Source organism: Molossus molossus, unplaced genomic scaffold, assembly GCF_014108415.1.
Source record: "Molossus molossus isolate mMolMol1 unplaced genomic scaffold, mMolMol1.p scaffold_m16_p_19, whole genome shotgun sequence".
Lineage (NCBI taxonomy): Eukaryota > Metazoa > Chordata > Mammalia > Chiroptera > Molossidae > Molossus > Molossus molossus.
In genome coordinates this window covers 40,208,030-40,235,202 of record NW_023425354.1, presented here as the reverse complement: position 1 = coordinate 40,235,202, position 27,173 = coordinate 40,208,030, and the positions used below count along the sequence as shown (strand labels likewise).

At 38.4% G+C, this 27,173-nt stretch overlaps 1 protein-coding gene and 2 pseudogenes across 7 annotated transcripts in view; 1 reads left to right on the top strand and 2 right to left on the bottom strand.

Moving 5' to 3' along the window:
- Window positions 1-27,173, top strand: part of SSH2 (slingshot protein phosphatase 2) — a 298,822-nt gene that overhangs the window by 180,990 nt on the left and 90,659 nt on the right. The window contains exon 1 of one of the 7 annotated variants that reach the window (XM_036269091.1): window positions 21,869-22,415. The exons of 5 other annotated variants lie outside the window; for them this stretch is intronic. The gene's annotated coding sequence lies outside the window, so the exon portion shown is untranslated. Of the gene's footprint in view, window positions 1-21,868; window positions 22,416-26,257; window positions 26,836-27,173 lie in introns of those variants that run through there. One more of the 7 variants, XM_036269092.1, reaches the window with a different exon arrangement.
- On the bottom strand, window positions 4,681-5,155 carry LOC118634506 (annotated as a pseudogene).
- LOC118634508 lies at window positions 6,944-7,437 on the bottom strand (annotated as a pseudogene).

Genomic DNA, 27,173 nt, shown 5'->3' with positions numbered 1-27,173 from the left:
TTTTCACCACTAACATATTCAGGCCCCACCCACCTCCAACCTGTTGTATGCCCTGGAATCCTTACCAGACTGCATCATGTGGACCTGATGCTAGCTGCCTTTCAACTGGGTTCACCCAGTGGGAAGCATCTGCAAGAAAAAAGAAAAAAGGTTAAACAAATTTTTAAAGGCAGAGCTTATAAGCTTTGAGATAGGGAGTGGAGTTTTTACTTGCTTCCTAGTATAATCAAATAAGTCCAGATTTCTTTGGGTAAGTCATTTGATTTCAGTTTCTTCCACAGAAAAATGAGGATACAGTGGTTCCTACCCCTGAGGATCATAAGAGATCATAACACTTTGCAAACTGTAAATTCCTGCACACAAAATATTAGTTAATTGAAATTAAACCTAACAGCTGCCATTTATTGATTGCTTGTCACTGTACTAAGAGTTTACTGTATATTATCTTGTTTAATCATCACAGCAATTTTGTAAACTTTATACATAATGAAGCTAAGTGTTAGAGAAGTTAAGTAATTGCTCAATGCCATAAAGTTAGTAAATGACAAAACTGTCCTTAGAATCCAGATCTGTTTACTGGGCAGGTGCTATTAACCACTATAAAAATGATATTTTGTCATAGTAGTAGTAAATTAACTTTTGAGACTTATACTCTTAGGAATTATCTTGAACTGCTGACATCTTCAACTTAATAGTGAAAAACATATTTGCTATACTAAGAATTTTGATCCTAAGATAGACAGTCTTTTAAAGAATTTGCAGAGTATTTCTCTTTTATTTTTGTCTCTTGCTATGTTTTATCTTTAAAAAGACTAATTTTCTAATATTCACTTATTCTAAAATGTATTTATTAGTATTGCTTGAGCCATCATTTTTATTTAGCATTTATAGTGTTCCCTAGTTCATCATCATTTCAAAAATCTTTAGGGATCATTCTGAATACAATCCTACATTTTATTAACATAAACATAAACATTTTTGGCACCTAATGCAAAAGTTCTTAATTTGGGGTCTATGGTCACCTATAATCCTATTGACTGGCTTCACAAACTCCTTAAGATCATATGAAAATGTTAGGTAGATAAATATATTTTAAAAATCAGATTCTCCACCACCATCATCACCACTTTATAAAGAACACACACACACACACACACACACACACACATCTCAAAGTAATGTGATCTCAAAGGGTTAAGAATCTCTTTCCTAAAGGGAAGTATGGTTTCTAAGTCCTGATACTATAACACTCAACTGGTGTGAGCATTTCCCTGTGATGCCAGATGTGTAAATAGCTGACTAGTGGGGGCAACTAAAAGATTAAGATTTAGGGTTCTAAGTAAAGACTGACTCAAAAAGTTTTAAGTGTATGTGTGGGGCAGGAGGGTACCTTGACACATGAGTACTATTCGCTCAGTGGTTCTCTTGTCACTGCTGAGGACCTCTGAAGTCATGTAACAAGTTCTGTGAGAATTTCGTCAGAGTAAAAAGGTCAAAATGAGATCCTAGAGGCTCTGCTGTGGAGAAAGTTTATGACCTTTAGAGTATGGCCTTTGGACACCTATTTTGGTGATTTCACAGGCTCTTTCTAATTCCTTGACTTTTAACTCTTATGTACTATATAATTGAAATTAGAGAATGGCTGAGCTTTTACTATATTTTATTGGGAATTATATTATCATTATTAGATTAAGGTCTCCCCTTGCCCTTGTATAAACTCACCAAATGTGTAATTTTTGATGTATCATTGAAGAACATTAAGTGATTGGATTCACTTCAGGAACAAAGTATAGTTACTGTTATAAGTGCTAATCCTACTAGAAAAAAAACAAAAAACAAAAAAACCCAAGCAACTCAGAGCATCTTCTAATCAGACTTTTAGAGAGCCAATATTCCCCTGGCCAGTTTTGCTCAGTGGTTAGAGTGTCGGCCTGCGGTCCAGAGAGACCCGGGTTCGGTTCCCGCTAAGGGCATGTACTTCAATTGCAGTTTGTCTCCGGCCCTGGTTGGGTCGTGCGGTGGCAGCCACTCGATGTGTCCCTTTCACATCGATGTTTCTCTCTCTCTTCCTCTCTCTCCCTCCCGCTCTATCTGAATAAAAAAAAATGGAAAAATGTCCTCAGGTAAGGATTAAAAAAAAAGAGAGCCAACATTCAATCCCTGAGAAGTGATCACTGAGCAAGGAGCCAAGGCTTTTGTAGTGTTGCTATAAGCCAAACAAATAGTTCATCAAAAAATAGGTGGCCTTTTTTGTGTCCTAAAAAGTTTAGAGAAGGGTCAAGGATTATTAGATAAAATGCTGGCAAAAGCTAACATTAAAAGTGTTCCCATTATAAAAAATTGTTCAAAAGTGTTGAAACTTAGGTTATTAAGCCATTGCTTATTTGTTAATGAGGTTACCTTGAGCTTTTTATCCTTTGTCTGAAATATTTATTTACTTAGTTTCACATATGAGTTTGACTTCCTAGCTTTAAGTTTGACTTCAAGCTCAGTAACAGAAGAGCATATTGAGATGAGTATCCAAAAATGTACCTTTTAATGAAATTGAAAAGTTTAAAGTTTTATTTTTGTTTAATTAGTAATGGTACTAGTGCTCTATAGTTATCCAAGTGATTTCAGTTTTGCTCTATACTTATCCAAGTGATTTCACATGTGGTCATCTCTGAACTTAGGCTTGCATCAGAATAACCTAGTTGACTTATGAAAACACACATTGCTGCCCCACGCCCCCAGAGCTTCTGATTCTGTTGGTCTGTGGTAGGGCTGGAGATGATGGTGATAATGGTCCAGGGACCACATCCTTAAAGTATTTCTCGGAGGCATAGTGAACAAGTTGTCATCCACTTTTTACAGAGTAAAAAACTAGAAAATATAAAAATGGTAAAGTGTGTGTGTGTGTGTGTGCACACTCACAGGGGTTACATGATTTGTTAATGGTAGAACTGAACTAGAACCAGCATTTCCTGTCTTCCAATAGAGAGCTTTTATGATCTGCACTTGAAGTCCTGATACATATATCTTTGTATACATATGGGAACATTTCTTTAGATACATTTGCAGCAGTGAAATTTCTGAGTCTAATGATATGTATAGGTTAAAAATTTGATACATTCTGCCCAATTGCCTTCTAAAAAGGCTTTGCTGATTTGCTTCTACCAGTTGTAAGAGTACATCTTTCCCTGTATCTTCACCAACCCTGGTAATATTAATGATATTAAATAGCATTTTTTTTTACTGTGTGCCAGGCATTGTTTTGAGCCCTGTGTGTATTATCTCATTCTCTCTTCTTAACAACTCTATGAGTTAGATATTACTCTCCATTAGAGATGAGAGACATAGAAATGTAGAGTAACTTGTCTAAAATTATAGTCAGGAAGCAAACAATCACCCAGAGCCCCTGCTCTTAAATACTTCTCTATTTGCAATTCCCTATTACTATTGAAGTTTAGCATTCTTTTTTATTTTTATTGATCTTTTTTCATTTTTCTGCTATGATTTGCCAGTTCGTACTTAATGACCATTTTTCTATTGGCATTTGTGGGTTTTTTTCTTTTTGATATACTTTGTATTTTCTGAATATGTAGAAAAATACTTTTTAGCAGCTTATTTATTGCATGTCTTTCACTTTGTATCTTGTTGTAAATTTTTTTAATTTTACAAAAATGACCATTATTAAGCAATTTTAAAAAAATTTTTATGTAGTAACATTTTCTCCTATGATTTCATAATTTTGTATCTCGCTTTAAAAAACCCTTTCCTGCCCTGGCCAGTTTGGCTCAGCGGTTAAAGCATTAGCCCATGGACCGGAGAGTCCTGGGTTCAGTTCCTGCTAAGTGCATGTACCTCGGTTGTTGCAGTTTGTCCCTGGCCCCGGTTGGGGTCGTGTGGGTGGCAACCACTCAATGTGTCTCTCTTTCATTGATGTCCCCCCCCCCTTCCCACTCTATCTGAAGATACATGCAAAAATGTCCTTGGGTAAGGATTAAAAAAAGTAAAATAAAAAATAAAACCTTCCCACCCACTCCAAGGATTATAAAAGTTTTCTTTTATGTTTTTTCTAATATGTCCATACTTTTAAAATATTTCGCTCTTTAAAATAGCTGAAATTTGCCCATCTGGTGTGGCTCAGTAGTTGAGCGTCAAGCCATGCACCAAGAAGTCGCCGGTTCGATTCCCGGTCAGGACACATGCCCAGGTTGTGGTCCCGATCCCCAGTGGGGGACATACAGGAGGCGGCCATTCAGTGTTCTCTCTCATAGATGTTCTCTCTCTCATTCATGTTTCCATCTCTCTCTCCATCTCCCTCTGTCTCTCTCTAAAATTAATTTAAAAAAATTTTTTTAAATAGCTGAGATTTTCTTTATAGTGTGAAGTAGGGATCTAACTACCTTTTTTTCACATGCATAATCAATTATTCTAATACCATTTATTTAGTCCATCCTCAGTTCACTGATTTGAAATGTTACACATATTATATATTAAATTCTAATAGATATTTGGGGTCTTCTTCTATACTATTAAGTCTTGTTAATATGTTTCTATTCATACACCAATACCATACCATTTTACTTAAAATAGATTTTGTGGTTATTTTGATATCTAGTATGTCAAGACCTACCTCATTATTTTTTTTTTACAGTGTAAAATTTTTATATTTAGAATTAGCCAGCTGAACTCAGTTTAGATGATCCCAATTTTGTTGGCAATATCCAAAGCATCATAGTCAGGAGCCCGTCGAACATATGCCTTCTTCTCTCCATCAGCCTGATCAGGGTGTTGACCTTGGCCATATCAGTGTCATAGAGCTTCTTCATAGCCTGTTTGGTCTGGTGTTTGTTGGCCTTGACGTCCACAGTGAATACAAGTGTATTGTTGTCTTCTTTCTTCTTCGTGGCTGACTCGGTAGTCAGGGGGAATTTGATGATGGCTTAGTGGTCAAGCTTGTTTCTCCTGGGTGCGCTCGTCTGAGGATATTTCGGCTGCCTTCGCAGCCTCAGTGTCTTAGGCTGATGGAAGGTGGGTGATGTGCGGATCTTTTTCTGTGTGTGTGTGACTGGATGCTTTTTAGTACTGTTTTCATTACCTTCAAAGCCTTTGCTTTGGCTTCAGCTTTAGGAGGAGCAGGGGCTTCCTTCACCTTTGGTGCCATCTTCATAAAAAGGCTCATTATTATTTTTTAATGTATGAGTTATTCTTGCTTATTTTGTTTTCCAGATAAGTCTTAGAAACAGCTTGTTGATTTTCACTTTTTAAAATCCTGTTGGGCAGGAACAGGGTGGAGGAGGACAGTAGAGGATAAAGGGGGAAATATCTGTAATACTTTCAGCAATAAAGATAAATTTTTCAATCCTCATGAGGCCTTGGCAGGTGTGGCTCAGTTGATTAGCATCCTCCTGTGCACCAAGAGGTTGCTAGTTTGGTTCCCAGTCAGGGCACATACCCTGGATTGGGGCAGTCCCCATTGGGGAGCATGCAGAAGGCAGTGGATTGAGGTTGCACTCTCACATGGATGTTTCTGTCTTCTCTCTTCTCTCTTCCTAAAAAAAAAATCAATAAACTGTTCTGTAAAAGAAAAAAAATTCCTACCTCCCTGGCCCATTTGGCTCAGCAGTTAGACCATCAGCCTGTGGACCAAAGGGTCTCAGGTTCAATTCTAGGTCAAGGGCACATAGCTGGGTTGCAGGTTCCATCCCGGCCTGGTTGGGGTTGTTTGGGAGACAACCAATCGATATGTCTCTCTTGCATCAATGTTTCTCTCTCTCCCCCTTCCTCCCTTCCACTCTCTCTAAAAATCAATGGAAAAGTATCTTCGGATGAGGATTAACAACAACAACAAAAATCCTACTGGGATTTTAACTGAAATTGTACTGAATTGGTTTTGGAGATAAATTAACAGCTTTACCAAATGATCTTTCCCACTAAGGAATGTGGTGTGTGTGTCTACTTAAATTTTACACTTTTCCTCATAGTAGTTATGCTTTTCCTATTAGGTATATTTATGGGTGTTTCATAACGTTTTTATTGCTCTTGTGAATGAGTTGTTCTTTCCCATAACTTTTTCTGATTAGTCATTGTAGGTGTTTAATAAAACTATTGCTTATTTTGTTGTTGTTTTTATATCAGACCACCTTGCTAAACTTTTACTTGGTCCTAATATCTAATAGATTTTAAAGTGGATTTTCTTGACTTTTTGGGGATGGATGATTGATTGTATTATCTGTAAATGAGTTTTGTCTCCTGTTTGTAACTCATTGCTTTGGCTAAGGCTCTAGTGTCATATTAAATAGTAGCAATGCTAGTAGCCTTATCTTATTTTCCATCGTAAAAGGAATGCTTCATATGTTTTGTAAATAGGTGTATTGCATGCTATAGGTTCTGGCATAGACTCTTTATCAAGTTGAGGGCATTCTCACTATTCCTAATTTTAAAAGATTTTAAAATTAGATGTAGTTATTGAATTTTATTGACTGCTTTTTGGACTGCATTTGGAACATTTTTTTCCTCCTTTTACTGGTAATGCAGGGACTCATATTGAGTTGCTAAAATTAAATCATGCTTGCACACTGTTTGTATTATTTAACATATTGCTGGATTTGGTTTACTATTACTCTTTCTAAGTATTTGTTGAATTGGGGGGGCTGTCTTTGTCCTGCTTATGATTTGTAGAATGATTTAGATGTAGCTTTCCATCATTTTCTAGCTCTGAAACCAGGAAGTCCTACTCCAAGTGTTATATACATTTTTCTTATTTTGTCTTTCAGATTTTTAAATTTCCTTGTTCCTATTGAGCAAATGTAATTATTTATTGTCCAAGATACTTTTTTTTTTTCTATTTTACTCTCTTTATTCTGCTCATTAATGATCTAGTCAAGGAAGATGGAAGAATTTTTTGTTTGTTTGTTTCCCCACTCTCCAGTATACCAGGGATACAAGTCAGTCCGTTCCACTTTCTTTATCTGAGGCAGGGTCTTTAAGACCCACATAAAAGGGTAGAAGGTAACTATATGGATTCGATTTGCTTCCAGACCTTTTCCAGAGCCTTTCTGTCCAGCTGTCGCTGACGAACTGTGACAAGGCAAGCGAGGACCAAGGCCACACCCTGACAGCCCCTTCAAATTTCCAGAATAAGTGTTGTTCCATCAGAGCTGAGCGGCAGCTTTTGAACTCATTCCTCTTAGATAAGCTGCATGTGATTTTCTCCACATACCTGTGGAACCTCATTCAGGGGTGGTTTTAGCCTGGAAATTAGAACATGGAGCACACTCTTCTGCCACCACAAACTCTTCCATCAGCCAGCATGGCAAATTTGAGGTGCTCAATGACAGGTTCTCCTCCCGCACAGGAGCCTCTGCCTGACAGAGCTTTAAGGTGAACGCAGAGCAACCAGTAGAGGTAGCGGCCCTGGGGGAGGCCAGGCCTCCCCGTGCCCTCAGGCATGGAGTGCTCAGTGTCACATCTGTCTGGACAGATGGGCCTCCTGGACTGGTCTCGTGCCTCTGTCGGAGGGCAGAAGAGGCGCTTACTCTACAGCCCTCCGGAAGGGTCCAGGTCAAAACTAGGAAGTGCTGGGGTTGCCTCAAGTCAAAGGCTTTAATGGGAGGTCCCCATGGCCACGACGAGAAAAGCCAATACACTTATTGGGTAGGGCTTATTGGGTAGGGCCGTAGGGCCCTAGGACCCCCTCACCTCCACTTGGGCTCCCGGCGCTGCCGTCTTGCCCTGCTAAGGCTCCTAAGTGCGGAACCCGACCGTGGGGCCTGACTACTGGCCAAGATACTTTTATATCTGGATCTTGTCCTCTTCAGAAATAAGCAAGCAAAATTAGAATAATTGATAATTCAGTGATTGAAACCAGGCATTCATATTTGATGAAAAGGCTTTTTTTCTCTGGTTGGTAAGGAGATAGTATTAAGAGGCATGAGATATCTCTTTGATTTTAAATTAATATTGACTGTTTTTGTGGTTATTTCTGATCTTCAAATAGAGAATATAGCCTCAAAATGTGGAATATTTATATATATATATTTCAAATTTTTTATGTATTGATTTGTGAGAGAGAGAGAGATCAATTTGTTGTTCTATGTTATTTATGCATTCATTAGTTGATTCTTATATGTGGCCTGACTGGAGATGGAACCCACAACCTTGGCATATCAGGATGGTGCTCTAACAAACTGAGCTAACCAGTTATAGAATATTTTTAAAATATTTTTTAAAAACTGATCAAATAAGTTTACAACTAGTGGATTTTCTAGGTGTTATGGCTTAAATACGAAGGCCATTAATATACCATTTTCAGGCCCTGACCAGTTTGGCTCAGCGGTTGGAGCATCGGCCTGCAGACCAGAGAGTCCCGGGTTTGGTTTCTGCTAGGGGCACGTACCAAAAAATATATGTATATATACCATTGTCAGGGTATAAAGATGCATTTGTGTTCTCATTAGCTGTGGTGATAACTTTGTGTGGCTTTATCCATATTTGTGCTTGTTTGAAGTCAGTATAGCAGTAGTTGGCTTGGAATTGAAGTGGGGAGGGGAGGAGCTCTCAACTTTGGCCTTATTGGAACCACGCTTAACCAAGTTAACTGAAGAGCAGATCAACACAATGAAGATGAACAAGAATGGTGAGGTGGTGATGTGCTCAAGTCAGTTTTTCTTTTTCATAAATCTATGGTGAATTGTTTTTTTTTAATTGTTGCTCTTTGACTTTGAGTGACCTGTAATCACTCCTGACATTGGGCAATTTCTTTAGACTTATACTGAGAAACCATTGCCCAAAACCAAATAATTCATGATGCTGTCATTCATTCTTTGTTTCTAACAGCTGTAGACCTTGGAGTAGTAGAGAGGCTCAAACTTCTACAGATTATCTTGCTCACATTTCTTCTTAGGTCTCTCCAGTAAATATGAATCATCTTAATTATCATATGTTAATCTACCTTAGGGCTAAAGAACAGTGGTGTAGATGCAATCACATTAATGTTTCTGAATTTCTAAGGTGAAAGCAAAAAAAAATATATTGTTATTCTAACTACTTTAAGATAGGGTTAGTTTTGCATCTTTGAATGATGCAGGATGTTGCTGCCACTAACATAATTAGGTTTAACGAAGAAATGTGCTAAGAACATCAAGGACTTTTTAGGTGTTTCTGTGATTTGGAAAGGATGTAACAACTGATTTATAAATAGATTGCTTAGTGTTGCACACCAAAGGACAAGTTTGGGCTCACTTCCTCTTTTGGAGGTTGTGCAAGTTGAGTGGCTCTTGTTTTCTTCATCTATCTGTTTTTAGAGGGGTATGACCCTTCCTTTAGTAACCTAAGGGATTTGGCATTAGTTGTATCTATTAAAGCAACAGAATCCAAAAGCTTGAATTACCTAAAGAAAAACCTCTGTGTAAACCTATTCTAGAGTGTGTGTTTGTTTTTTTAAGTTGTTAACAGTTTAGTTTTCCTGATATAAAAGACGTAGAATTATTTTTTGGTGATCAGCTAGATGGTTCAAATTGTTGCTTTTGTTTGGAAATAATATCTGCTTCATTTCAGAGAGCTGTGGAGATATATGAGATAATTAGTATAAAAAGAACAATAAAAATTTCAGATGTGATTATTACTTGTACCATCTATACTTAACATTTATTAATATAGGATCATACAGATATTTATGATCCATAATGGAACATTTCAAGCCCTGAGAATTTTATTTATTTATTTATTTGTTTATTTTTTATCCTCACTCGAGGACATTTTTCCATTTTTTTGTTCAGATAGAGTGGGAGGGAGGGAGAGAGAGAAACATCAAGTGGTTGCCACCCGCATGACCCAACCAGGGCTGGGGACAAACTGCAACCGAGGTACGTGCCCTTAGCAGAAACCGAACCCGGGTCTCTCTGGACCACAGGCCGACGCTCTAACCGCTGAGCCAAACCGGCCAGGGCAAGCCCTGAGAATTTTAATTGTGGACTTTATATTGCTTGTTTTCTGTGGTGTCTGTATTCATTTTTTTTTGGGGGGGTGCATATATGCCCCTAGTGGAAACTGAACCCAGGACTCTCTGGTCCACAGGCCAATGCTCCAACTGCTGAGCCAAATCGTCCAGGGCATATTCTTAAAAGCTTATGCCAGAGACTCTTCTGTTTGCAATCCAAGGAACACTTGCAACCTTCAACACCTCAGCAAAAGGCTGATCAGGTTTATAAACTCAGCATTTTGTCTGTTTAATCTCTGCTGTTCTCTGAATTTTACGTAATAAAAGCCAGTTGATCACCATGAGGGAATAATTGAATGATAATGTTTCTGATTTTTCTTCACCGATTTTAAATAAGCAAAGAGTTCTTTAAAAAGATGCCATTTTTGGGGGGACTTTCCTCTCTCCCAGGTACCTTTAAATCACTGTTTCTCTTGAAGTTAATATTCTCAGTTCTCATGAACACCAAAAAATTTTAACTTCCTATTATTATATCACCTTTATCTTTGTGAAGAGCTTTAGTTTAAGAAGTTGGGGCATCTTTGGGGGTAGTAAATTCTCAGTGTAAATTTTGGTTCCTAGGAGATGCTGAATGAAATAGATTCAGTGTGTGAAACTGTACTTCTTTGACATTCCTTTGACCCCTTTGGTATATAGATCATTCTATTAACTCCACCTCTGTGATGCTCAACCTTCCCAATAAAATCTTATACTCAATTCCTAAAGTATTCCATTTCTTAAGTACTACTCTCTTTAAAAATATTTAAACCCTGGCTGGTTTGGCTCAGCGGTTAGAGCAACGGCCTGCAGTCCAGAGAGACCCAGGTTCGTTTCCCGCTAAGGGCACGTATCTCAGTTGCAGTTTGTCCCCGGCCCTGGTTGGGTCGTGTGGGTGGCAGCCACTCCATGTGTACCTTTCATGTCGATGTTTCTCTCTCTCTCTCTCTCTCTCTGGTTGGGTCGTGTGGGTGGCAGCCACTCCATGTGTACCTTTCATGTCAATGTTTCTCTCTCTCTCTCTCTCCCCCTCTCTATGTGAACAAAAAATGTCCTCAGGTAAGGATAAAAATATATATATATATATATATTTAAAAGGTCTCTTGGGGCCCTGGCCAGTTTGGCTCAGCGGTTAGAGCGTCAGCCTGCGGTCTGGAGAGACCCGGGTTCGGTTCCCGCTAAGGGCACATACCTCGGTTGCAGTTTGTCCCCGGCCCTGGTTGGTCGTGCGGGTGGCAGCCACTCGATGTGTCCCTTCACGTCGATGTTTCTCACTCTCTCTCCCTTCCTCTCTCTCTCCCTCCCACTCTATCTGTACAAAAAATGGAAAAAATATCCTCGGGTGAGGATTAAAAAAAAATAAATAAAAAAAAATAAAAGGTCTCTTGGGTCACATATTCAGAATCTTGTCATTTGTTCATTCTTATGGCTAATAGTCATAGTCTGGTGTTTAGAATGAAACAGACTTGAGTTCCAATCAGAGTTTCTATAGATTGTGCAACCTTCAATATGTTATATAACTACCATAAGCCCTTCTCATCAATAAAATGGAGCTAATAATATCTGTTAAGATTAAGTGTAGTGTTTGTGAAGTACTGTTAGTAAGCACTCAATGAAAGTTAGCTAATATTTTTGTTTTTTTCCTGACATGAACCAAACAAATTATAGCAGAAAGAATTAGATTACAGAGTGGTATGCCAGTCTAGTCTGATGGTAAAAATTATATCATTTGCATCATTGTCATAATGGTACCTATTCTGGGTAAAGGGTGGGAGATACAAATAAATACAAGATGGCTCCTGCAGATGGGATGCTCAGTCTGTTAAGGATATAAGACAGGTCAAGAAAAGGATAAATATGAACATAAGTTAGCATATACTTAGTGCCAGAGGAAAGGTGCAGTTGGTGCTTAAATACTCAAAGGATAGAAAGGTCTTGTAAATGAGCCAATTAGTGAAGGCATTATTAGGAGTAGGATTTGAGCTGGGACTCAGACCTTTATTTCTGGCCCTCTTAAATGTCTTGATTTGTGTAAACACAGGTAAAGGATACTTCAGTGGTGAGAGGAAAGGAAGGACTAGTGTGGCAGATATTATGACCATATTACAAATAATTCGATGAATGACTTCTAATAATCATTTGTGGTAAGAAGGGAATCTAGAAAGGCTTTTGTACACACCATTGATGTTCTTTAGGAAATTGCTGAGTATATTTTAGACATATTATATAGGCAGAATTTTGACTAAGTTTTTATTGAGTTACCCTCTGATTACACAGCACAGTAACCAGCATTTGCAGACTTTACATAGCTTATTTAGGAAGGCTGCCAATTTTACAAGGCTGTTGTTATTGAATCAGTACCGGTGGCTGGGAGCACAAAGTGAAATCCCCACAGGCAGTATAAGAACAGAAATCATTAAACTATCAGCTAATGGCTTTATGGTTAATAAAAGAAGGAAAGAGAGCGTATTCAAGTAATCCAAAGCAAAACTTCTATCTCTGCTTCCTCCAGGTGCTTAGCTCTAGATAGTATTACATCAGCATCATGTGGTAGGCAAGGTGGTTCCCATGGTACAGAGGGATTGTATATTTGCAGTGGAGTGAGCTATAAGGGGAGTAGGATGTGCCAATTACTATTTTCGCTTGTTCTTTTTATATATATATAATTTTTATGTTAATCCTCACACAAAGATATGATATTTTTCCCATTGATTTTTAGATAGAGTGGAAGAGGGAGGGAGGAAAAAGAAAGAGAAAAACATTGATTTGTCTCATTGATCAGTTGCCTCCCGCATGACCTCTTGGGGTTAGGGATCAAACCTGTAACTCAAGTGTGTGCCCATGACCAGGAATTGAACCCGCAACCATTTGGTCCATAGGCCGACGCTCTAACCGCTGAGCCAAACCAGCCAGGGCTATTTTTTCTTGCTCTTATTCACTGGGCTACCAGTTCAGTGGCCTAGTTGCCAGTTAATGGCTCAGTGTATTTAGTGTTCTATAAGCAATGTGCAACTCCTTTGTTTCTAAGTCAAATAAATACACACAGAAACTATCCTAGTGGACATGGGGATCTTTTACACACATAGGAAACCTACAATTATACATCAGTTAATAAAGACCAAGAACTATATAAATGCCATGTTACATTAAGCCCAAATGATAGTTTAATAATACTGATTCAAAGAAGAGTTGCTACAACTACTGAAAACTTAGCAAATTGCTCTTTTGGTTGTTTTTTTTTATCCTCACCCAAGGACATTTTTACATTCATCTTCAGCTAGAGCAGGAGGGAGAGAGGGGGGAAGAGAGAGAAAGAAACATCGATGTGAGAGAGTCACATTGACTGGTTGCCACCCACACGACCCCAACCGGGGCTGGGGACAAACTGCAACTGAAATACGTGCCCTGAGTGGGAACCGAACCCGGGACTCTCTAGTCCGCAGGTCAATGCTCTAACCACTGAGAAAACCAGCCAGGGCTCAGATTGCTCTTTATTATACTCTTCTGCACTGAGAAAAATGGCAAACTGAGATTACGTAAGAGAAACTAAATATTTCCATTTAGTGAGTCTAACTAAATGAATGTAAACCCAGTGTACATTTTTTTCAAAATTAAAGAAAAACTGAAAATTGTAGATGAGCCAGTTATTATCTCTGCAATTTAAAGATTAAAAGCCGTTGTTGTTGTCTTAATCATACTCTTTTCTTACCTCCTAGGAAGTTCTCGAGTGTATCTTTTAAGAACCCACTTTAGCCCAGTCGGTGTGGCTCAGTGGTTGAGCATGCATCCATGCACCAAGAGGTCGTCAGTTTGATTCCTGGTCAGGGCACATGCTCCGCTTGTGGGCCAAATCCCCAGTGGGGAGCATGCAAGAGGTGGTCAGTTGGCCTTCTCTCTCATTGATGTTTCTGTCTCTCTCTTCCATCCTTCCCCTCTCTCTAAAGTCAATAAAAGAAAAAGAAAAAAAAATTTAACCTACTTTTGTGTTGTTAATGAATTTGGGCTTGTTCACTTCTGTTGCTCTTCTGTGGTCAGTCTCAGTTATGGAAGTTCACTATACCCATGCTACTGGAATTCTCTTTGTAGTTTTGGTTTGTTTGTTTGTTTATTTGTTTGTTTTGCCATTTTAGATGCTTGGAGAAATTCTCAGCAAGGCTGTATTCCCTGCTTTTCAGACAATGAGAATGTTTATTAAGCTTAAATAAAAATAACCTCTAGGCTCTCCCTCAACTGAAATAAAAATCAACAAATAAATTATGACTACCAGTGCTCTTCTTTATGGCAATCTTACAAATCAGCTTAGGGGAATTTCCAAATGGAGAATCCCTTTTGCTTTAAACAGTTGTCTGCCTTATACACAGTAAAGGTGATAACATCTTTTTTTTTTTTAATTTATTTTTTCATTATTGATATTAGAGAGAGAGAAAGAAGAAGAGAGAGATGGATGAGAGAGAACATCGATTGGCTGCCTCCTGCATGCCCCCCACTGGGGATTGGGCTCACAACCTGGCATGTGACCTGACCAGGAATCAAACCGGCGACCTCTTAGTGCGTGGGGTGACACTCAACCACTGAGCCACACTGGCCAGACAAGTTGATAACATCTGGTTCTTTTCCACCAACTCAGCTTAAAAGTGAACTTGTCCTGGGTGATTTTTTTTTTTTTTTTCATGGAACTGGTCTTATTGGTAATTAAAAATCAGCAAAGCAAAAAGTATTATTTTTTAGTATTTGTAGATAATACATGTTTATTTTAGAAAAACAAAGCATTGAGGCATTCCTGCTCCCCACAAAAAGCATTACTCTTATTCTTGTCTCCCAAAGATAATTGTTGTTAACTCCACCCAGGATTTTTCTTTATATGTTTATACTGTAACTTTAAAAATGGGATTGTCCTCTATCTACTGCTTTGTAATCTGATTTTTTTTCACTTAGCATATTGGGAACATCCTGCCATTGTCCTCAAATGCATTTCTTTTATATATATATATTTTTAAGAGTTGTTTGTTTTCCACAGAACTGATTCAGATTCTGTCCTATTGTTGCATATTTTTATTATGTCCAGTTTTCTGTAGTTATAAACAAAGCCTCACTGAAATGAATTACTATCCTTGTGCCTAAATCTTTGCACATGTCCCTATAAAAGAAATATTCCAAAACCTCAATTCTGGAATTGCTAGACCAAAGGGTAGACATATTTCTAGTTTTTAATACAGATTATTTGTTTGCTCATCAGAAATGTACCAGTCTACATTCCCACCAGCAATTTTAATAATACATTTTCATAGTGCTCCTGAAGTGATAAGTAAAATCAAGGTAAATACAATTTTATTCGTCAATTCATCTGGACTACTTGGAGACCCAGAAAATTTGAAATGAAGAATCTATTTCATACCTAAGCACTGATGGAAAATGCTTTAATTTGTAAGCTATTTGAATAGAACTAGTTGTAAGATGAAATCGTACGTTTGAAACCAGACAACAGATAAGTCTGAGCTGCCTGTCACTACTTGAGACAATTAAGCAGAGATAGGTTGAATCATATAGGAGTGTTTATTCCAATATTGCTGGCAGTATGGGAGAGCAGCCAGGTCATACTGCAAAAATCTGCTCTGCATTTTGTCCATAGCCTGTTGCTTATATTGGGTATTACATGGGGAAGTAGGCAAAATGGAATATCAATGGGTAAATGGTTGAGGAAGAAGGCAAAGGGAATATCAATGGGTAAATGGTTGAGGAAGAAGGCAAAGGGAATATCAATGGGTAAAATGGTTACAGAGTACAGGCTTGGGGAAGTAATGGGAGCTGGGGAATATGGGCTATCTCCAGTGCATGGTCTCCATGACTACAAGGTTGTTAGTCTTTCCATGAGGTAAACTCCCAGGGTGTATAGCTCCCAGCCAGGTCAAAATGGGCTTTCTTTAATCAGAACAAAGCAATCATGATAAACAGAGCAAGGATGAGCTATGGCTAACACCCTATTATGAGTTCTCTATTATTCTATTATTCTTTCCTGCCCCTTTCATAAGATGAAGAAACTAATTATCTGGAGGTTTTGTTGAATATATATGTAGTGCTTATGAATTTAGCTTTGTTCCTCGCATTTTCATTTATTTTAAAATCACCATTTTTTACTTAGAGAATTTTAGACCCAAAAGATAAACAAACAGATTTATCTAGGGTACTGCAGCAAATTAATTTAGACCTTGAACAACATCATTGAGATTTCTCATGGGCCATCTTACTAAGCTTACTGAAATTTTAAAAGATAATCAAATACATTAATTTGTTAATGCTCATGACTGTAAGTACTGTACTTACGAGATTAGCATTTCCTGATCTTATTTATCGGAAGTAGTGGGTATATTTCTAAAAGTTGAGGAGATTAACATTTTAGGGAACAAGCTGTTTCAATTCTTGGAACAAAAGTTTTCATCTTTGAGGCTATGTGAATATTAAATATAGGAGAAAGGAAAAGAGTGTGTGTATTTCTTAAAGCTGTTAAAGAATCTTTGAATGTCACCACCAGATCTAAACAGTAGCCAGAGGGCCTACGGTGGACTTAAATTTAAAAAGAAAAAGATGGGAAGAAGAAAGGAGTGTTAGAGTGCAGGCCACAGTTACATGATTGGTTGCCTTTCTCTATCTGAAACTGAGCTGCTTCCTTAATGAAGGTGTGTGTTTAAATCACCGGCAGAGAAAGTGTTTTTGGGTGAAATTTCACTTTTTGAAGTGGCAGCAGTCCTGGACATGCTGCTGGAACACAGAGGATGAGTTCAGCACCTTCTCATCAGATGGTATCTTTGTTCACTGCTCATCTCTTTTACATAGCAAGCCTTTGTTCGCTGGAGAGCAGACCTCTGCGGGTGGGTTGGCCTGTCCAGCTACTGACAGAGACTGAAGGTGGCTGATAAGGAGTCCAAAGGTCAAAATAGACTAGTGTGGATCAGTCTAACTGTAAGTGGAAAAGGCATCTTTTTGGTCTGCAGACCTCAAAAACTGAAATGTTGCCTGGGAAATGTTCAATTCATCAGCTTTTGCCTTTCAGCACCAGTCAATGAAAATCCACCAGCTGTCTCTGCAGTCAGGAGGATAAGAAAAGAAACAAAACATTATTGAAAAAGTGTGATTTAATTGAATTGGGTTGTTAAGAGATTTCACTCCAGAGATGATTTCTGTGGCAATGTCACTTTGCTTACTGTGAGATAGCAAATATAAAATAAAAAACCAAAGATGATCGATCCATAATCACTAGGGTCTTTTGTTGGGTTTCAGAATGGAAAGTCAATTAGATTTGATTCAGGTATTTCCTTTTCTAACTGGCCTGTTATTAGGATGTGATGGAGCACGAAATAGGAAAAGGCAAATAACATTTGCATTTCTAATGTGGGCTACTGCTTTTTAATTAAATTGGCTTTAACTAAGTTTTTTGCTAACTTCAGAATTCAGGTACTACAAATAAGTGATCACCAACCTAAGTCTCCTTTTTAGTGACTGTCCTTTAAGTTAGCAGTGGTCCTTATATACCGTTTTTGAGACTATAAGCTATTATCCTTGTCCTGTAGTGGAAAGATCATGAGCCAGGACCAGTATTATTTTATAGATAAGAAAATTAAACCTCAGAGAGGTTAAGAAATTTTCTTTTTTTTTTTTTTTTTTTTGGTACGTGCCCCTACGGGAACCGAACTCAGGACTCTCTGGTCCGTGGGCTGATAATCTAACTGCTGAGCCAAACCGGCCAGGGCAATCCAAGTTCTTTTTAATATTCCATGCTTTTGAACTATGCTACGTTTGCCTCTAATTTCATATCTCTACTTAGTAAATATCTAGCTATTCATTTATTGAGCAACAGTGTTCTAGGCACTGGGAATGCATTGGTGATCCAAAAAGACAAAGTCTTGCCCTGGCTGGTGTGGCTAAATGGTTAGAGTGTTGGCCCAAGGGCAGGTACCTGGATTGTAGGTTCAATCCTCAGCGTTGGTTGGGGTACGTGTGGAAGGCAGCCCATCGATGGATGTGTGTCTCTCACACTGATATTTCTGAGGATTAACAATAAATAAACTAATTAATTCAAAAAGACCAAGTCTTAGCTCTTAGAATTTATATTCCAGAATGTGAATAAATTATTATAAATAATCAGCTGATGATATGGCTATAAAGAAAAAACAAGTCAGGATAAAAAGATAGAAAGTAAGCTGGGAGTGAGGGAGTACTATTATTAGCAGAAATGAGACCTGGCCCTAGCAAGTCTGCCTAGGGGTGGGTTCTTGACTTCCTGCAGGAAAAATTTCACATCACGAGTCCAGGTGAATTTTAGAGGATGTTTGTTGAAGTTGGCAACAGTGAACCAAGGAAGGGTCTAGGATAATAGAAGGACTAGGTGGGGAAATGAGCCTAAGCTGGGCTGCTTTGGCTCACTAAGAAGTCAGAGGAATGGGGACCTTGGGTTCAAGTTCAGGGGATTTGCCCAGCACAAACTGCCACTGCTCATTGCCGCCCTGGTTGCAAGCTTCCTGGGGTCCCTTAGAGTTTAGGAGATGCATGCCTGTGGGGGGAGAAGAAGGGGATGGGAAAGGTACAGGCGTGCTCCTGGGAGGGGAAACCTCTGCTGGGACCTTTGTTTTGAGGGGTTTTAAAGGCTGAGACTTAGGGGAGGATCTCAACAGAATATTCATTAGTTGTATGCTTATGGACCAAAATGAGATTTATTCCCTTAACTTCATCTGTTCTTGGATGTGGTTGGCAAATGACAATAATTGGATTTATGTTATCCACCTTCCTGATTCCTAAGTAGGATAATTTAAGCTATTTACCCTCTGGTTGGGGAGGAGAAGGGCAAACCATTTACTCTTAGGTGTCTGTGATTTAGGGAAGATAGGATTTACTAGATGGCTGCAAATTGCTGCTTTTGCTATCTGTCTCAGTTTCCCTATTCTGCTCGTCCCGGTTTACTAGCCCGTCTTGCTATGTTAGAGAAAATGGTCAGGAAACTGATAAATTGTTGTTTGAACCACAACTGAAGTGTAGATATTTGGTGTAAATGTATAAATCAATTTTTAAGTATAACAAGTAATATAAACAATATGAGGCCACTGCATTTATGGACATAATGGCAATAGATGAGGATTGTTAATTGCTATAAACATTAACCTTTGTAATAACAGTTAAACCTTGCATTTCATCTCTTTTCCCATGTAGCATGGGTTATAAAATCATCAGGTCAATAAAGCGTTAAATCTATTCATTTCCTTCTTGCTGAGTCACCACATAGAGCAATGTTGAATGTATTGATGATCTTAGATTTTTTACAGTCTTATAAAATAAGTACGGTAATGGCATGGTACATGAAATGGTGTGCTCTGGGTGGCTGTTAAAATTTCTAGAGTATCCAACAAGTTTAGGAAATGTGAAATCTCGTTAGGTAGTCAGATTTAATTTTAATGAATTTCAAAATCATGTTCAAAATCCATTATTGTGCTGATATTCTGTTATATCAAGTATTGTAGGGCTTCAGTAAGTGAACTTTCACCTAATGCTTAGAAATCTGTAATAATAAACATGTTTATTGTAGAGGGATTTTCAGAAATGGGGAGAGAAGGAGGCAGCATGGTGATACAGGTAGAGGATCTTTTCATAGCATTTGTCTGTTGTGTGCTTTAGAATGGCAGAGGCCAAAGTATTAATAGAAGATCCTTACAAAAAGTCCTAACCCTTATCTAATTCATGTGTGTTTCCTTTGGTTTCAGAGTTAAATCCAAGCATCAGTCATTCCATGTTGTTTACCTCTTGTTACAGTTTCATTGTCATCTGCTAGAAGATGAGGGGGTTGTAGTAGAGAGGCTCTTAATTCCCATCTACTGTGATTTTCTGTAAAGCAGTTAGTTACCAGGTTCCTTCAGCCCACAGCTTAGATTAAAGTTTATGAACACAATAAAATCATATGCAAAAGTGTGTCTGTATATGACTAGCACTTCTTTTTTTCCTGGAGGAAAAGGCCATAATTTCCATCAAATTCTCAAAGAAATCTAATGGACTTTCCCCCACTCCACACACCCCCAAATTAAGAACCTGGAATAGACTGTTTTAGGCATTTGACTTTAAAATTAAATAAACTCTTTTTAAGATTTTTGAGATTCACTTATCCATTTTTAAACAATCATTCATGATGTCCCCATGTTGTAAGATTTTGCGCTAACATTTTTCTATTGAGAAGGATTATGCAGCTTTTTGAATTCTCTCTCTCATAGTAATCTTGGAGTTGATATTCTAAGAATAATATTTGATTAAGGAAAACTTGAAATATTACTATAAAGCCTGAATGTTCGTATCCTCAGCAAATAGTCAGAACCTGTGTGGTGAGTGCAAAAAGAAGCAATAATGGGTAAAGTATTTCTGTTGCTTTGAACCGTGAGGGGAATTAGGAGAATTTTTCATTGCATTTAATCCAGGTAAAGAGCTTGTTAGAAAGTTTGAGGAACACTGCCCTGGGCTTAGACATTTAGTGGAATGAATGTGCTATTTAAATCAGTTGTGTACTCAGGGTCAGGGATTCTTAAGATCAACTTCTACGGCCTATCATGTATAGTTATGAATTTTCAGAAGTGTGAGCAGTCAAGTTTTATGTACCTTTTTGCTTTTTTACCATCTCACGTTATTTATTTAGGCTTTAAGACAATGCCTATTTGCTGGGGGTGGGGGTGGGGATCTGGGTTGTACTATAAACTCTTGAGAAAACTCAGATCAGTTTATCGCTCTTAGAAATAAACACCCTATCTTTTTAAGAGCACCTTATTTATTTATTTTTGTGACAGATGTTTCTCCTTTTTCCCCCATTGACTCCCTCCTCCCAATCCCACCCCCCACTCATAGCATTGTGGTCTATGTTCATTGGTTATGCATATATGCATATACATTCTTTGGTTGATCTCTTCTCCTCTGAGGTTTGTCCATCTGAACCCTACTTCTATATCTCTGGGTCTATTTTGTTTATCTGCTTAATTTTGTTCATTATATTTCACAAATACGTGAGATTAGATATTTGTCTTTCTCTGGTTGGCTTATTTCACTTAGCGTAATACTCTCTAGGTCCCCCCATGTCATCTCAAAGGATAGAGATCTTTCTTACAGCTGCATAGTATTCCATTGAAAAACACCTTATTTATTTATTTTAGAAGTTTTTTTCTCCAAGAGGATTATTTCAGTTTATCAGTGTCAATTAAGAGTATTTAGATATAGGTAATTTCATTAAGTAGGGTTTTAATGCAGAGGAAACAGAAAACAGAGTTTTTCAAAATTCACTCTTTTAAAAATATTGAACTATTTATGTAGCTTTTAGAAGTAAATATTGAAAAATAAATATATAAGTATAGTGTATAAACTGTATGTTTAGTTGTTTTCTTTCTGGTAACTGTAGTTTAAATGTCACTGTAGAAATGTTAAAATATATTATGACGAGAATAAACAACATTCAAAATGTTGCTTTGTTTAGCATTAACTGTTAATCTGAAAAAGTGTATTTTTTGTTTGTTTGTTTTGTCTTTATCCTCACCCGAGGACATTTTTCCTTTTTTTGTTGTTCAGACAGAGTGGGAGGGAGAGAGAGAGAAACATCGTGAAAGGGACACATTGAGTGGTCGCCACCCTCACGACCCAACCAGGGCCGGGGACAAACTGCAACCTAGGTACATGCCCTTAGCAGGAATGGAACCCGGGTCTCTCTGAACCACAGGCCAACGCTCTAACCCCTGAGCAAAACCGGCCAGGGCTAATCCGAAAAAATGTAAAGCAGATTCCATAAGCCTCTTCAGTGACACTAGAAAAACTTTGGGAAAACATCCAACATCTGCTTATCTTTCCTGCAGTGGAAATATTCATAATTGCAATGTGCAGTTTCCTTTGACTAAAGATAAACAGATTTGTGTTTGTTACACTTATGTTTCAGAAGTATGTTTACCACATTCTTTGAATATATATTTATTTTTTATTTTTTTCTGACTGTTGGGAGGTTCCAAAGACATCTGATTGTTAAGGTTCTCTTAGCTTTCTCTTGAGGGCAACTGTATTTTTTTTTTTTTAAGACAATTTATTTTGATTCCAGATTTAAGGACCACTTAGGAAATAGGTTCACCCAAGCAGGTTCCCCCATTACCTGCACAACCATGTCCCTGACTCAGTTCAACACAATCTTTATTATAAAATTCATGTTTCATAAGCTTTTTTTGGTAAATACATAAATCTGCTTTGTCCCGATTTGGTTCTTCCTTTGCTGGATGCTGGCTCTGGACATTGCTGGAGGACTCTATCCAGTCAGACGTTGGTGTTTTGATACAGTGGTGATTCCTGAGTTGAAAACCTGTTTGTTTCAGTTCCTAGGAGACCAAATGCTGAGAATTTTACCCTGTTGACCCCGGCAGCCCTTTGTCTCTGGCTAAGTCACAGCAGGCAGTCCTGGCAAGTGAGTTCCCTCAAAGATATTCACTGCTTTGCTTTAGTCATGACTGAGCTGGAGTTATATGTGGTAGAGATTGCTATATGCATACTAGCAATTATACATCTATTCAGAATAAAATAAATTGAGCATTGATTGTACTATTGGTTGCCAAGGAATGCATCAATACACTTATTGTTAGTGTCTTTCCCCCTCAGCTGATGTAATAACCCCAGTGCTGTGATCCTAAGTCTAGGACTGAGTCTCCTATCCTTAATGGGGTATGCATATCTTGTCTAAATATAGCAAGGTGTGGACTTGGCTAATATGGAGAAAGACAGTAGGATGACCTTAGCTGGTCTTCATTACTAGTATTACAATTTTATTTAAAGAAATAGGGACACTATTCTAGTTCCACTTATGGCCTGAGATGCTCTTTCCAGCTGCTTAGCTTCCTTAGGTAAAAAGTTTTCTGCACTAAACCAAAAAATTGTTTTAAAAGCTGAAGCAAAGCAGATCACTTCGAAAAGAAGCCAGGAGATCATTTTATATGAAAACTTGCCTAGAGGGTGGTTTCTTTTTCTGTTTTATTGACCAAGAGTTAGCATTTATTCAGAATGTCAAAGGTAAAGCCTAAGCTTCATGTACTTTAGAGTAATAACTTGCATTTGTATAATCCTGATACTTGTTACTTTTTAGAAAGCTTCCACAAACTTTGCCTATTAAAGAAAAAGGGATAGTTTATCCCTAAGCACTGAAAAAGGTAGATATAACTAATCCTATTTTACATTTTAAGAAATTCAGATAAAGCCCTGGCCATTTTGGCTCAGCGGTTAGAGCATCAGCCTGCGGACCAGAGAGTCCTGGGTTTGGTTCCTGCTAAGAGCATGTACCTCATTTGCAGTTTGTCCCCGGCCCCAGTTGGAGTCGTTTGGGTGGCAGCTGGTCGATGTGTCTCTCTTGCATTGATGTTTTTCTCTCTCTCTCTCTTCCCCCCTCTCTCCTTCCCGCTCTATCTGAAGATAAATGCAAAAAATGTCCTTGGATGAGGATAAAAAAATTAATTTAAAAAAAAGAAGAAGAAATTCAGATAAAGAGAGGTAAAATGACTTTCTAGAGAACTAAATGAATCAGTTATATGGCCAATGCTGGTGATTCCAGTACACCACCCTTTAGCTTAGGAGGTCATCTTTTATTTACCCTCTTTTAAGAATATAAAACTACCCAAAGCAGCCTTCCCATCCCTTTATTTTTCAGTTGACCAACACTGGAGTGAGGGAGGGACAGGATTTATTTTCCCCAGAAAAAAATTTTTCAGTGGCAGCAGGAATCCAGTGAACAAATTTACCCTTTGGTTACTGAACATAATCCTATAGGGTTTAACAGACACATTTGCAGAGTAGCCTGGCCCATTAGGACAACGTTTGGAGGGTTTCTGCTATGAAAAACCTAATTGGTATTTTTTATTACTACTGTAGAAGTATGGTGATTTCATCTTGAACTAATGGAGTGCTTTTAAGGTTCTTAGTAATAATCTCTTTTATCAAGCTTAAGAGTTTATAATATTATATGAGGAAATTGAGATCTAATTCATTAGTGGCAGAGCAAGAACTCCAGGTCATCTGACTGTCAGTTCCATGCTTTTTCTGCTCTGTTTTTACATGTTTCCCTGCAGCAGGTGAGATACTAACCTTCTCTTTTGTAAATAGAGAATCTGCCTAAAGTTCTAAAACTGACTTGGGCACCCAGCTGTAGGTGTAGTGGGATTAGAAAATCCTGGTCAGTTGAGTCCTGGCCAAGTATGTACCTACTATTTACTGCCTCCCCCAAATCAATGAAAATATGATCTGAGAACTAGAAGTTTATTTGTGGAAAGGTTTGGTACAGCCGCCACCTTATCATATTTTTCATCGTATTTAGTGTATCCCATTTGTAGAAGAGAAGTAAGAAGTGAAATTAGTTGTCTGATATAGATATAGATATGTCTGTCTTATCCCCAGACTTAACTCTATTCCTCTCCTCTATGGATAGCCTATGATTCATCTTTACTATAAATTATTTTTAAATTCTCCAGCACCTGTTTTATACAACCACTGATTTTAGAGATGGGGAAATTATCTGAGAGCTGTCTTATAGATATTATTTAATAATAAGTAACTTCATTTTTTATTGATCTTAGAGGGAGGGAAGCATCAATGTTAAAGAGAAACATATGTTGGTTGCCTCCCGCACGGGCCTCAACCAGGAGTTGAACCTGCAACCTTTTGGTATACAGATGACGCTCTAACTAACTGAACCACACAGCCAGTGCTGGGTAACTTAATTTGACTGAGAGCTAGAGAGATTTAGCATTGCCTGCTTAGCAATTCTTCACTAATGCCCTTTCCTAATGTAATGCAAATGAGTTTGTAAAATTCACTTGTCTTTTTTGACTGAATTTGGCCTCAGGTTTCTGATTCATCTTTTGCTACTTGCTGTGTTCAGACAACTATGTTTTCTCGTTTTTGTTTATCCTCACCCGAGGACATTTTTGCATTTATCTTGAGATAGAGCAGGAGTGAGAGAGGGAGGAAGAGAGAGAGAGAGACATCGATGTGTGAGAGAGACGCATGGAGTGCCACCCACAGGACCCCAACCAGGGCCGGGGACAAACTGCAACTGAGGTACGTGCCCTTAGCAGGAACCACACCCGGGTCTCTCTGGTCCATGGGCCGATTCTCCACCACTAAACCAAACCAGCCAGGGCTAAGTTTGCTTTCTTTATGACTGGTTTAAAATGGTGGATTCACCCTGGCCAGTTTGGCTCAGCAGTTAGAACATCAGCCTGTGGACCAAAGAGTCATTGGTTTGATTCAAGTCAAGGGCACGTACCTCAGTTGCTGTTCAATCCCCGGCCCTGGTTGGGGTTGTGTGGGAGACAACCAACTGATATGTCTCTCTCACATCAATGTTTCTCTCCTCCTCCCCCCCTCCCCCCACCTGAAAATCAATGGGAAAATATCCTCGGGTGAGGATTAAAAAATAAAATGGTGGTTTCAATACTTAATTACATTATCTTTCCTTTAACTTGAGCCCTGGCTATATCGTCAGTATATTGTCATTTCCGTTGAATAGGGGGTAAGGAAGGAGGGAAGTTTTTTGTGTAAAAGAATTCTCTACAGCTGTTCTTCCTCGATGCTGGAAGTTTGGTGCCTGGCAGGAAATGATATAGACTTGTATGATAACAAAGTGACATGAGGAAGAACTGCCTGTAATATTGCCTGGCTTGTCCAGGATGATTGGTTGTCAGCTGGCAGATAGGTGAAGGCAGACTTAATCTCCAAATCTGAGGATTAGCAAAGTAAAATTTAAGAAAAAGTTAAGATGGTGGAGAAAAATAACTATTTTGAAAAATGTTTAGACAGAAGTAGGTGGTATGAAAGTTAATAGCCATGTAAATAAATAGACTTATTTTGACCCTCCTACCTAAGAGTCTTAAAGCACTAGAATTTTGTTAAGGGCAGTTGGTGTGTGTGTGGGGGGGGATTGGGGGGATCTCTATGAAGAATCAAGAGATACAAAGTAAAAGACATTTTTTAGTACAAGGAGTTAATCCTCATCCGAGGATATTTTTCCATTCATCTTCAGATAGAGTGGGAGAGAGGAAGAAAGAGAGAGAGAGAAACATTGATGTGAGAGAGACATATCAATTGGTTGCCTTCTGCATAACCCTAACCAGGGCCGGGGACCAAACCACAACCGAGGTACATGCCCTTGCCCGGACTTGAACCCGCAACTCTTTGGTCCCCAGGCCAATGCTCTAGCCACTGAGCCAAACCAGCCATGGTGCACTCAGGCTTTTCTTACAATTTAAATTTCTTTATGGAAAAATTTCCATCTGTACCAGAAAATAAAACTAGACAAATAAATATATAATAAATAAATATCCCCCAAGTATGTGTCTTTTCATTATTCCCATTAGCTCAGATCAGACCACCCAATTTCCTTGCCTGAATTACTAAAATAACATCTATCTCTCTGTTTCTAAGTCTCAATTCCTTCCAATCCATTCTCCTACTGTAGTTTGAGGAATCTTTCTGGAAATGCAAACTTTGGATCTCTGATATCCTCAGGGTAAAGTCTAGATCCTCTAGCATATCATATAAGACTCTTGAGATCTGTACCTTGCTTACCTCTCCTTATCTTCCTTTACTCTTTCGCCATACAGTAAGATAATATTAGCCATTTGTGTAGCTTGTCCTAACACATTTATGTAAACCTACAGAGTATCAGCTCCATTATCATGTTAGCAGTAAGGAGAGCTTATATAGGACCTAGAAGAGGCTACTATGCCTGAGCAAGAGGTTTCTAAAATTTTTTTGTAGTCGCCTGGCCCAGCACACCCAACTTCTCAGAAAAAGGAAGTTCAGGACAGAACACCGGATATAACTTTGTGAGAACTTTGCAAGTAAGTTGAAAGTTCTTTTTGCAAGTAGAAGTACCCCCACTAGCATAAGGCGTGATTGAAGGCTGTAAACACGAACAAGTAAGGCAGCCTCTCACTGTGGTTTGTGTTGCAGACGTATGGGCTTACACACCTGGCACGTGAACACCAGACAATAGGTTTTACAGTGACTTTCATCCTCTGAAGTGTGCTTGAGTCTTCAGCATCATCCCTGTTATTTTTATTTTTTTATTTTTTTATCCTCACCCGAGGACATTTTTCCATTTTTTGTACAGATAGAGTGGGAGGGAGAGAGAGGAAGGGGGAGAGAGAGAGAGAAACATCGACGTGAAGGGACACAT